The following is a 13603-nucleotide window of genomic DNA, read 5'->3' as shown; positions in this document are numbered from 1 at the left end:
TCTATCAGACTCATTCTATATCACTAGGTTTTATAGTATTGTCTATCAGACTCATTCTATATCACTAGGTTTTATAGTGTATCAGACTCATTCTATATCACTAGGTTTTATAGTGTATCAGACTCATTCTATATCACTAGGTTTTATAGTGTATCAGACTCATTCTATATCACTAGGTTTTATAGTGTATCAGACTCATTCTATATCACTAGGTTTTATAGTATTGTGTATCTGACTCATTCTATATCACTAGGTTTTATAGTGTATCAGACTCATTCTATATCACTAGGTTTTATAGTGTATCAGACTCATTCTATATCACTAGGTTTTATAGTGTATCAGACTCATTCTATATCACTAGGTTTTATAGTGTATCAGACTCATTCTATATCACTAGGTTTTATAGTGTGTATCAGACTCATTCTATATCACTAGGTTTTATAGTGTATCAGACTCATTCTATATCACTAGGTTTTATACTATCAGACTCATTCTATATCACTAGGTTTTATAGTGTATCAGACTCATTCTATATCACTAGGTTTTATATATTGTGTATCAGACTCATTCTATATCACTAGGTTTTATAGTGTATCAGACTCATTCTATATCACTAGGTTTTATAGTGTATCAGACTCATTCTATATCACTAGGTTTTATAGTGTATCAGACTCATTCTATATCACTAGGTTTTATAGCATTGTGTATCAGACTCATTCTATATCACTAGGTTTTATATTGTGTATCAGACTCATTCTATATCACTAGGTTTTATAGTAGACTCATTCTATATCACTAGGTTTTATAGTGTATCTGACTCATTCTATATCACTAGGTTTTATAGTGTCTATCAGACTCATTCTATATCACTAGGTTTTATAGCATTGTGTATCAGACTCATTCTATAGTATTGTGTATCTGACTCATTCTATATCACTAGGTTTTATAGTGTCTATCAGACTCATTCTATATCACTAGGTTTTATAGTGTATCAGACTCATTCTATATCACTAGGTTTTATAGTATTGTGTATCTGACTCATTCTATATCACTAGGTTTTATAGTGTATCAGACTCATTCTATATCACTAGGTTTTATAGTGTATCAGACTCATTCTATATCACTAGGTTTTATAGTGTATCAGACTCATTCTATATCACTAGGTTTTATAGTATTGTGTATCAGACTCATTCTATATCACTAGGTTTTATAGTGTATCAGACTCATTCTATATCACTAGGTTTTATAGTGTCTATCAGACTCATTCTATATCACTAGGTTTTATAGTATTGTGTATCAGACTCATTCTATATCACTAGGTTTTATAGTGTATCAGACTCATTCTATATCACTAGGTTTTATAGTGTATCAGACTCATTCTATATCACTAGGTTTTATAGTATTGTGTATCAGACTCATTCTATATCACTAGGTTTTATAGTGTATCAGACTCATTCTATATCACTAGGTTTTATAGTGTCTATCAGACTCATTCTATATCACTAGGTTTTATAGTGTCTATCAGACTCATTCTATATCACTAGGTTTTATAGTGTATCAGACTCATTCTATATCACTAGGTTTTATAGTGTATCTGACTCATTCTATATCACTAGGTTTTATAGTGTATCAGACTCATTCTATATCACTAGGTTTTATAGTGTATCAGACTCATTCTATATCACTAGGTTTTATAGTGTATCAGACTCATTCTATATCACTAGGTTTTATAGTGTATCAGACTCATTCTATATCACTAGGTTTTATAGTGTATCAGACTCATTCTATATCACTAGGTTTTATAGTGTATCAGACTCATTCTATATCACTAGGTTTTATAGTGTATCAGACTCATTCTATATCACTAGGTTTTATAGTGTATCAGACTCATTCTATATCACTAGGTTTTATAGTGTATCAGACTCATTCTATATCACTAGGTTTTTATATTGTGTATCAGACTCATTCTATATCACTAGGTTTTTAGTAGTGACTCATTCTATATCTATCAGACTCATTCTATATCACTAGGTTTTATAGTGTATCAGACTCATTCTATATCACTAGGTTTTATAGTAGTGTATCAGACTCATTCTATATCACTAGGTTTTATAGTGTCTATCAGACTCATTCTATATCACTAGGTTTTATAGTGTATCAGACTCATTCTATATCACTAGGTTTTATAGTATTGTGTATCTGACTCATTCTATATCACTAGGTTTTATAGTGTATCAGACTCATTCTATATCACTAGGTTTTATAGTGTATCAGACTCATTCTATATCACTAGGTTTTATAGTGTATCAGACTCATTCTATATCACTAGGTTTTATAGTGTATCAGACTCATTCTATATCACTAGGTTTTATAGTGTATCAGACTCATTCTATATCACTAGGTTTTATAGTATTGTGTATCAGACTCATTCTATATCACTAGGTTTTATAGTGTCTATCAGACTCATTCTATATCACTAGGTTTTATAGTGTATCAGACTCATTCTATATCACTAGGTTTTATAGTGTATCAGACTCATTCTATATCACTAGGTTTTATAGTGTATCAGACTCATTCTATATCACTAGGTTTTATAGTGTATCAGACTCATTCTATATCACTAGGTTTTATAGTATTGTGTATCAGACTCATTCTATATCACTAGGTTTTATAGTGTATCAGACTCATTCTATATCACTAGGTTTTATAGCATTGTGTATCAGACTCATTCTATATCACTAGGTTTTATAGTGTATCAGACTCATTCTATATCAATAGGTTTTATAGTGTATCTGACTCATTCTATATCACTAGGTTTTATAGTGTATCAGACTCATTCTATATCACTAGGTTTTACAGTGTATCAGACTCATTCTATATCACTAGGTTTTATAGTCATTCTATCAGACTCATTCTATATCACTAGGTTTTATAGTGTATCTGACTCATTCTATATCACTAGGTTTTATAGTGTATCAGACTCATTCTATATCACTAGGTTTTATAGTGTATCAGACTCATTCTATATCACTAGGTTTTATAGTGTATCAGACTCATTCTATATCACTAGGTTTTATAGTGTCTATCAGACTCATTCTATATCACTAGGTTTTATAGTATTGTGTATCAGACTCATTCTATATCACTAGGTTTTATAGTGTCTATCAGACTCATTCTATATCACTAGGTTTTATAGCATTGTGTATCAGACTCATTCTATATCACTAGGTTTTATAGTATTGTGTATCTGACTCATTCTATATCACTAGGTTTTATAGTGTATCAGACTCATTCTATATCACTAGGTTTTATAGTGTATCAGACTCATTCTATATCACTAGGTTTTATAGTGTATCAGACTCATTCTATATCACTAGGTTTTATAGTGTATCAGACTCATTCTATATCACTAGGTTTTATAGTGTATCAGACTCATTCTATATCACTAGGTTTTATAGTGTATCAGACTCATTCTATATCACTAGGTTTTATAGTGTCTATCAGACTCATTCTATATCACTAGGTTTTATAGTGTATCAGACTCATTCTATATCACTAGGTTTTATAGTATTGTGTATCTGACTCATTCTATATCACTAGGTTTTATAGTGTATCAGACTCATTCTATATCACTAGGTTTTATAGTGTCTATCAGACTCATTCTATATCACTAGGTTTTATAGTGTATCAGACTCATTCTATATCACTAGGTTTTATAGTGTATCAGACTCATTCTATATCACTAGGTTTTATAGTATTGTGTATCAGACTCATTCTATATCACTAGGTTTTATAGTGTATCAGACTCATTCTATATCACTAGGTTTTATAGTGTATCAGACTCATTCTATATCAATAGGTTTTATAGTGTATCAGACTCATTCTATATCACTAGGTTTTATAGTGTATCAGACTCATTCTATATCAATAGGTTTTATAGTGTCTATCAGACTCATTCTATATCACTAGGTTTTATAGTGTATCAGACTCATTCTATATCACTAGGTTTTATAGTATTGTGTATGACTCATTCTATATCACTAGGTTTTATAGTGTCTATCAGACTCATTCTATATCACTAGGTTTTATAGTGTATCAGACTCATTCTATATCACTAGGTTTTATAGTGTATCAGACTCATTCTATATCACTAGGTTTTATAGTGTATCTGACTCATTCTATATCACTAGGTTTTATAGTGTATCAGACTCATTCTATATCACTAGGTTTTATAGTGTATCAGACTCATTCTATATCACTAGGTTTTATAGTGTATCAGACTCATTCTATATCACTAGGTTTTATAGTGTCTATCAGACTCATTCTATATCACTAGGTTTTATAGTGTATCAGACTCATTCTATATCACTAGGTTTTATAGTGTATCAGACTCATTCTATATCACTAGGTTTTATAGTGTATCAGACTCATTCTATATCACTAGGTTTTATAGTGTATCAGACTCATTCTATATCACTAGGTTTTATAGTGTCTATCAGACTCATTCTATATCACTAGGTTTTATAGTGTATCAGACTCATTCTATATCACTAGGTTTTATAGTGTCTATCAGACTCATTCTATATCACTAGGTTTTATAGTATTGTGTATCTGACTAATCTTTCTTGCCATTTAAAAGCAGTGGTTCTGAGCACCTGTGATTAGATGGCTCTCCTCCTGATCTTGGTTCTGATTGGTGGAGGTCTGGCAGCACCCCTATGGAACAGAGGTAGGGGGGAGGAGACTGCTAACCTGGAGCTGATTTCTGACCCTCATCTTGTTAAGGACCACATCAGCCTTTTTGACGATTATGGTGTGAGGCCCGTGTCCCCTCGTCTGCCGCCCTACCTCCTCCGAAGCCCTTACATACCTAACCTGGAGGACGAATACTACTAGAACCACACTGACCAGCTGAGGATTTACAGTGAAACTCAACATCTCCACTCAAGTCCTCCCGACTTCTGTAGGACATAGGTCTACTGTATTTTGACTGGTATGGCTTAAAAACAGCGCTGGTTGCGGAGTAGAAAATAAAGGTGCAGAAAACTAACACACGCGACTGTGTGTTATTCCCTTTGCTGAATAAAATTAACTCACACAGTCAAGTTTGGACACACCTACTCATTCAAGAGTTTTTTTTTATTTTTTTTTACTATTTTCTACACGGTAGAATAATAGTGAGGACATCAAAAACTATGAAATAACACATATGGAATCATGTTGTAAGGTTTAAACGAATCTAAATATATTTTAGATTCTTCAAAGTAGCCACCCTTTGTCCTGATGACAGCTCACACATAATATACATTTATACACATAATATACATTTATACTGACACTACACACCCACTTACACACTGCTGCTACTCTGGTTATCTTATATCCTGTTGCCTAGTCATCACCTAACCCCTATACATATCTACCTCCATCCTTCCCTCCCACTATACATATCTACCTCCATCCTTCCCACTATACATATCTACCTCCATCCTTCCCTCCCACTATACATATCTACCTCCATCCTTCCCCCTATACATATCTCTCCATCCTTCCCCCTATACAGTATTTACCTCCATCCTTCCCCTATACATATCTACCTCCATCCTTCCCCCTATACATATCTACCTCCATCCTTCCCTCCCACTGGTACATATCTACCTCCATCCTTCCCTCCCACTATACATATCTACCTCCATCCTTCCCTCCCACTATACATATCTACCTCCATCCTTCCCCCTATACATATCTACCTCCATCCTTCCCCTATACATATTTACCTCCATCCTTCCCCCTATACATATCTACCTCCATCCTTCCCCCTATACATATCTACCTCCATCCTTCCCTCCCACTATACATATCTACCTCCATCCTTCCCCCTATACATATCTACCTCCATCCTTCCCTCCCACTATACATATCTACCTCCATCCTTCCCTCCCACTATACATATCTACCTCCATCCTTCCCTCCCACTATACATATCTACCTCCATCCTTCCCCCTATACATATCTACCTCCATCCTTCCCCCTATACATATTTACCTCCATCCTTCCCCCTATACATATCTACCTCCATCCTTCCCCCTATACATATCTACCTCCATCCTTCCCTCACTATACATATCTACCTCCATCCTTCCCCCTATACATATCTACCTCCATCCTTCCCTCCCACTATACATATCTACCTCCATCCTTCCCTCCCACTATACATATCTACCTCCATCCTTCCCTCCCACTATACATATCTACCTCCATCCTTCCCCCTATACATATCTACCTCCATCTTTCCCTTTATACATATCTACTCCATCCTTCCCTCCCACTATACTGCTGCTACTCTGGTTATCTTATCTACCTCCATCCTTCCCCCTATACATATCTACCTCCATCCTTCCCTCCCACTATACATATCTACCTCCATCCTTCCCTCCCACTATACATATCTACCTCCATCCTTCCCTCCCACTATACATATCTACCTCCATCCTTCCCCCTATACATATCTACCTCCATCCTTCCCTCCCACTATACATATCTACCTCCATCCTTCCCTCCCACTATACATATCTACCTCCATCCTTCCCTCCCACTATACATATCTACCTCCATCCTTCCCCCCCTATACATATCTACCTCCATCTTTCCCTCCCACTATACATATCTACCTCCATCCTTCCCTCCCACTATACATATCTACCTCCATCCTTCCCCCTATACATATCTACCTCCATCCTTCCCTCCCACTATACATATCTACCTCCATCCTTCCCTCCCACTATACATATCTACCTCCATCCTTCCCTCCCACTATACATATCTACCTCCATCCTTACCCCTATACATATCTACCTCCATCCTTACCCCTATACATATCTACCTCCATCACTCTAGTATCCCTGTACATGTTAATATGGTACTGACCCTGTATATAGTCACCTTACCCCTATACATATCTACCCCCATCACTCCAGTATCCCTGTCTCCTTACCCCTCTACATATCTACCTCCATCACTCCAGTATCCCTGTACATTGTTAATATAGTCCTGGAACTGACCCTGTATATAGCTACTGACCCTGTATATAGCTACTGACCCTGTATATAGCTACTGACCCTGTATATAGCTACTGATCCTGTATATAACTACTGACCCTGTATATAACTACTGACCCTGTATATAGCTACTGACCCTGTATATAACTACTGATCCTGTATATAACTACTGACCCTGTATATAGCTACTGACCCTGTATATACTACTGACCCTGGAACTGTCCCTGTATATAGCTACTGACCCTGTATATAACTACTGACCCTGTATATAGCTACTGACCCTGTATATAGCTACTGACCCTGTATATAGCTACTGACCCTGTATATAGCTACTGACCCTGTATATAACTACTGACCCTGTATATAGCTACTGACCCTGTATATAGCTACTGACCCTGTATATAGCTACTGACCCTGTATATAACTACTGACCCTGTATATAACTACTGACCCTGTATATAGCTACTGACCCTGTATATAGCTACTGACCCTGTATATAACTACTGACCCTGTATATAACTACTGACCCTGGAACTGTCCCTGTATATAGCTACTGACCCTGTATATAGCTACTGTCCCTGTATATAACTACTGACCCTGGAACTGTCCCTGTATATAGCTACTGACCCTGTATATAGCTACTGACCCTGTATATAGCTACTGACCCTGTATATAACTACTGACCCTGGAACTGTCCCTGTATATAGCTACTGACCCTGTATATAGCTACTGACCCTGTATATAACTACTGACCCTGTATATAACTACTGACCCTGTATATAGCTACTGACCCTGTATATAACTACTGACCCTGTATATAGCTACTGACCCTGTATATAACTACTGACCCTGTATATAACTACTGACCCTGTATATAGCTACTGACCCTGTATATAACTACTGACCCTGTATATAACTACTGACCCTGTATATAACTACTGACCCTGTATATAACTACTGACCCTGTATATAACTACTGACCCTGTATATAGCTACTGACCCTGTATATAACTACTGACCCTGTATATAACTACTGACCCTGTATATAACTACTGACCCTGTATATAGCTACTGACCCTGTATATAACTACTGACCCTGTATATAACTACTGTCCCTGTATATAACTACTGACCCTGTATATAACTACTGACCCTGTATATAGCTACTGACCCTGTATATAACTACTGACCCTGTATATAACTACTGTCCCTGTATATAACTACTGTCCCTGTATATAACTACTGACCCTGTATATAACTACTGACCCTGTATATAGCTACTGACCCTGTATACAGCTTCTCACTTTCTTGTGTTTATCTTTCTTATATTTCCTCGTGTGTTTTTGTTCTACCTTGTTATTTTTAGTGCTACATTGATATTGATTACTACATTGTTGGATATGGAGCTGGCAAGAAAGGCATTTCACTGTACCTGTGCACTTGACATTAATACTTCAAAGTTAATCCACCTGCGATTCAACTGTAATCTGCCCAGTTTAACATCCCTTAATACAATTATAATCTGACCAGTTTAACACCCCTTAATACAATTATAATCTGACCAGTTTAACACCCCTTAATACAACTGTAATCTGACCAGTTTAACACCCCTTAATACAACTGTAATCTGACCAGTTTAACATCCCTTAATACAATTATAATCTGACCAGTTTAACACCCCTTAATACAACTGTAATCTGACCAGTTTAACACCCCTTAATACAACTGTAATCTGACCAGTTTAACACCCCTTAATACAACTGTAATCTGACCAGTTTAACACCCCTTAATACAACTGTAATCTGACCAGTTTAACACCCCTTAATACAACTGTAATCTGACCAGTTTAACACCCCTTAATACAACTGTAATCTGCCCAGTTTAACATCCCTTAATACAATTATAATCTGACCAGTTTAACACCCCTTAATACAATTATAATCTGACCAGTTTAACACCCCTTAATACAACTGTAATCTGACCAGTTTAACACCCCTTAATACAACTGTAATCTGACCAGTTTAACACCCCTTAATACAACTGTAATCTGACCAGTTTAACACCCCTTAATACAACTGTAATCTGACCAGTTTAACACCCCTTAATACAACTGTAATCTGACCAGTTTAACACCCCTTAATACAACTGTAATCTGACCAGTTTAACACCCCTTAATACAACTGTAATCTGACCAGTTTAACACCCCTTAATATAACTGTAATCGGACCAGTTTAACAACCCCTTAATACAACTGTAATCTGACCAGTTTAACACCCCATAATACAACTGTAATCTGACCAGTTTAACACCCCTTAATACAACTGTAATCTGACCAGTTTAACACCCCTTAATACAACTGTAATCTGCCCAGTTTAACACCCCTTAATACAACTGTAATCTGCCCAGTTTAACACCCCTTAATACAACTGTAATCTGCCCAGTTTAACACCCCTTAATACAACTGTAATCCGACCAGTTTAAACACCCCATAATCTGTAATCCAACCAGTTTAAACACCCCATAATCTGTAATCCAACCAGTTTAAACACCCCATAATCTGTAATCCAACCAGTTTAACACCCCATAATCTCCCTGGAACCTAACTAGTGAATGAGGATGAAGCCAGGGATATTTAAGGGGAGCAATTAGAAGTTGTTTATAAAAGAGGATTAACTCTGGCCGCATGAGCAATTCATAGACCCCAGCAGGGGGAGAGAAGAGGGAGAATAAGAAGGGGATGGAGGAGAGGAAGAAGAGTGGAGAGGGATTCGTCTCTACTAACCACTGCATATTTCTACTTATTTGACCTGGCAAGTAAGTCTCCGTCTTCAACAAAACAGAACATTATGCTTTCATTATAATCCAGTTGTTGATCTGGGGGTTAGTGTTTCAGGCTCCCTGGGCTGATGCTGCTAGTTCTGTTGCTCACCGTTCTCCATCTGCGTCCTAAAAGGTACCCTATTCTCTATATAGTGCACTGTTTTTGACCAGGACCAATAGGGCTCTATATATGGAATAAGTTGCCATTCACACTCAGCCCTTCTGACCTACTTGTAACAGAGACTAAGACTTTCCTTGAGGGAGACAGGAGGGGGTGAAACAACACCATCCTGTCTAGTTTATCCCTTTCTGTTCTGGAGGGGGAGGGGACGAGGAAGAGAGAGGGGTAGAAAGAACGGTGTAGGCTTTACTGTGAAAAACGTTCCTACGATGCAGAGTTTAAAACAACAATGTAATAGTAACACAAGAGGAATAAATAAAACCACAGGAATGGAGATTTATACAGGAAGTACCAGATCAATGTGCAGAGCTATATACTGGAAGTACCAGATCAATGTGCAGAACTACATACAGGAAGTACCAGATCAATGTGCAGAGCTATATACTGGAAGTACCAGATCAATGTGCAGAGCTATATACTGGAAGTACCAGATCAATGTGCAGAGCTATATACAGGAAGTACCAGATCAATGTGCAGAGCTATATACTGGAAGTACCAGATCAATGTGCAGAGCTATATACTGGAAGTACCAGATCAATGTGCAGAGCTATAAGGTATTTGAGGTAGATATGTACATGAAGGCAGGGTAAAGTGACTAGGCATCAGGATAGATAGTAATAAGGTATTTGAGGTAGATATGTACATGAAGGTAAAGTGACTAGGCATCAGGATAGATAATAATAAGGTATTTGAGGTAGATATGGACATGAAGGCAGGGTAAAGTGACGAGGCATCAGGACAGATGATAATAAGGTATTTGAGGTAGATATGGACATGAAGGCAGGGTAAAGTGACGAGGCATCTGGATAGATAATAATAAGGTATTTGAGGTAGATATGTACATGAAGGCAGGGTAAAGTGACTAGGCATCAGGATAGATAGTAATAAGGTATTTGAGGTAGATATGTACATGAAGGTAAAGTGACTAGGCATCAGGACAGATGATAATAAGGTATTTGAGGTAGATATGGACATGAAGGCAGGGTAAAGTGACGAGGCATCTGGATAGATAATAATAAGGTATTTGAGGTAGATATGTACATGAAGGCAGGGTAAAGTGACTAGGCATCAGGATAGATAGTAATAAGGTATTTGAGGTAGATATGTACATGAAGGTAAAGTGACTAGGCATCAGGATAGATAATAATAAGGTATTTGAGGTAGATATGTACATGAAGGCAGGGTAAAATGACTAGTCATCAGGATAGATAATAATAAGGTATTTGAGGTAGATATGGACATGAAGGCAGGGTAAAGTGACTAGACATCAGGATAGATAATAATAAGGTATTTGAGGTAGATATGGACATGAAGGCAGGGTAAAGTGACTAGGCATCAGGACAGATGATAATAAGGTATTTGAGGTAGATATGGACATGAAGGCAGGGTAAAGTGACGAGGCATCAGGACAGATGATAATAAGGTATTTGAGGTAGATATGGACATGAAGGCAGGGTAAAGTGACGAGGCATCTGGATAGATAATAATAAGGTATTTGAGGTAGATATGTACATGAAGGCAGGGTAAAGTGACGAGGCATCTGGATAGATAATAAGGTATTTGAGGTAGATATGGACATGAAGGCAGGGTAAAGTGACGAGGCATCTGGATAGATAATAAGGTATTTGAGGTAGATATGGACATGAAGGCAGGGTAAAGTGACGAGGCATCAGGATAGATAATAATAAGGTATTAGAGGTAGATATGTACATGAAGGTAAAGTGACTAGGCATCAGGACAGATGATAATAAGGTATTTGAGGTAGATATGGACATGAAGGCAGGGTAAAGTGACGAGGCATCAGGATAGATAATAATAAGGTATTTGAGGTAGATATGGACATGAAGGCAGGGTAAAGTGACTAGGCATCTGGATAGATAATAATAAGGTATTTGAGGTAGATATGTACATGAAGGCAGGGTAAAGTGACTAGGCATCAGGATAGATAGTAATAAGGTATTTGAGGTAGATATGTACATGAAGGTAAAGTGACTAGGCATCAGGACAGATGATAATAAGGTATTTGAGGTAGATATGGACATGAAGGCAGGGTAAAGTGACGAGGCATCTGGATAGATAATAATAAGGTATTTGAGGTAGATATGTACATGAAGGCAGGGTAAAGTGACTAGGCATCAGGATAGATAGTAATAAGGTATTTGAGGTAGATATGTACATGAAGGTAAAGTGACTAGGCATCAGGATAGATAATAATAAGGTATTTGAGGTAGATATGTACATGAAGGCAGGGTAAAATGACTAGTCATCAGGATAGATAATAATAAGGTATTTGAGGTAGATATGGACATGAAGGCAGGGTAAAGTGACTAGGCATCAGGACAGATGATAATAAGGTATTTGAGGTAGATATGGACATGAAGGCAGGGTAAAGTGACGAGGCATCAGGACAGATGATAATAAGGTATTTGAGGTAGATATGGACATGAAGGCAGGGTAAAGTGACGAGGCATCAGGATAGATAATAATAAGGTATTTGAGGTAGATATGGACATGAAGGCAGGGTAAAGTGACGAGGCATCTGGATAGATAATAATAAGGTATTTGAGGTAGATATGTACATGAAGGCAGGGTAAAGTGACGAGGCATCTGGATAGATAATAAGGTATTTGAGGTAGATATGGACATGAAGGCAGGGTAAAGTGACGAGGCATCTGGATAGATAATAAGGTATTTGAGGTAGATATGGACATGAAGGCAGGGTAAAGTGACGAGGCATCAGGATAGATAATAATAAGGTATTAGAGGTAGATATGTACATGAAGGTAAAGTGACTAGGCATCAGGACAGATGATAATAAGGTATTTGAGGTAGATATGGACATGAAGGCAGGGTAAAGTGACGAGGCATCTGGATAGATAATAATAAGGTATTTGAGGTAGATATGTACATGAAGGCAGGGTAAAGTGACTAGGCATCAGGATAGATAGTAATAAGGTATTTGAGGTAGATATGTACATGAAGGTAAAGTGACTAGGCATCAGGATAGATAATAATAAGGTATTTGAGGTAGATATGGACATGAAGGCAGGGTAAAGTGACTAGACATCAGGATAGATAATAATAAGGTATTTGAGGTAGATATGGACATGAAGGCAGGGTAAAATGACTAGTCATCAGGATAGATAATAATAAGGTATTTGAGGTAGATATGGACATGAAGGCAGGGTAAAGTGACTAGACATCAGGATAGATAATAATAAGGTATTTGAGGTAGATATGGACATGAAGGCAGGGTAAAGTGACTAGGCATCTGGATAGATAATAATCAGAGTAAAATAAAGAACAGAGTAGCAGCAGCATATGGTGAGTGAAAGTGTCTGTGTTGTGTCGTTATGCGTGTTAAGGGTGTGCATAGTGATGAGTCAGGAGAGAGAGAAAGAAAGAGAGCGTATGAGAGAGAGAGAACGAGAGAGCCAAAGCGAGAGAGGGGGGGGACACGGGGAGAGAGGAAGATCAAAGAGAAGCAGAGAGAGACGGAGGAAGTTGACACAAGACAGGTGCTAAAAGTCGAGGAGGGAGAGAA

At 37.3% G+C, this 13603-nt stretch overlaps 1 protein-coding gene across 2 annotated transcripts in view; it reads right to left on the bottom strand.

The window, feature by feature from the left end:
* LOC112217967 (sorting nexin-17) overlaps window positions 1–13603 on the bottom strand; it is a 68403-nt gene that overhangs the window by 12985 nt on the left and 41815 nt on the right. The gene's annotated exons all lie outside the window — the stretch shown is intronic.

This window comes from Oncorhynchus tshawytscha, linkage group LG18, assembly GCF_018296145.1.
Source record: "Oncorhynchus tshawytscha isolate Ot180627B linkage group LG18, Otsh_v2.0, whole genome shotgun sequence".
NCBI classification, from domain to species: domain Eukaryota; kingdom Metazoa; phylum Chordata; class Actinopteri; order Salmoniformes; family Salmonidae; genus Oncorhynchus; species Oncorhynchus tshawytscha.
This window is presented reverse-complemented; position numbering and strand designations above follow the sequence as displayed.